A 312-nucleotide genomic window follows, 5' to 3' on the forward strand; every position below is an offset into this window, starting at 1 on the left:
CCGCCTGTGCCCAGGCACATGGGGGAAGCAAGGGGAGCAGGTCCTGCCCATGCAGCAGCATGCTGCGTCCCTGGGTGTCCCTGGGAATTCGGCACAGCCCTTCCCACCATCTGATCCCCTCCGTCCCCCTCCAGTTGGGGCTCTGGCTGCAGCCCCCCCTCTGTGGCTGAGGGATGGAGAAGGGGTGGCTCTGCCCCCCCAGCAGCACAGGGCGGCAGCTGGACATCGAAAGAGTCATGAAAGTTTTATTTTGGGGAGAGAGCAGGGGGGCGGGAGGCAGCTTTCCCAGCTGAAGGGCAAGCCCGCAGCTAC

At 65.1% G+C, this 312-nt stretch overlaps 1 protein-coding gene across 1 annotated transcript in view; it reads right to left on the reverse strand.

Moving 5' to 3' along the window:
• The window catches only part of LOC104494452 (SRC kinase signaling inhibitor 1-like), a gene marked incomplete at its 3' end in the record, with an annotated part of 15,029 nt that overhangs the window by 13,578 nt on the left and 1,139 nt on the right, over positions 1-312 (reverse strand). The gene's annotated exons all lie outside the window — the stretch shown is intronic.

This window comes from Buceros rhinoceros, unplaced genomic scaffold, assembly GCF_000710305.1.
Source record: "Buceros rhinoceros silvestris isolate BGI_N320 unplaced genomic scaffold, ASM71030v1 scaffold26235, whole genome shotgun sequence".
NCBI lineage: Eukaryota > Metazoa > Chordata > Aves > Bucerotiformes > Bucerotidae > Buceros > Buceros rhinoceros.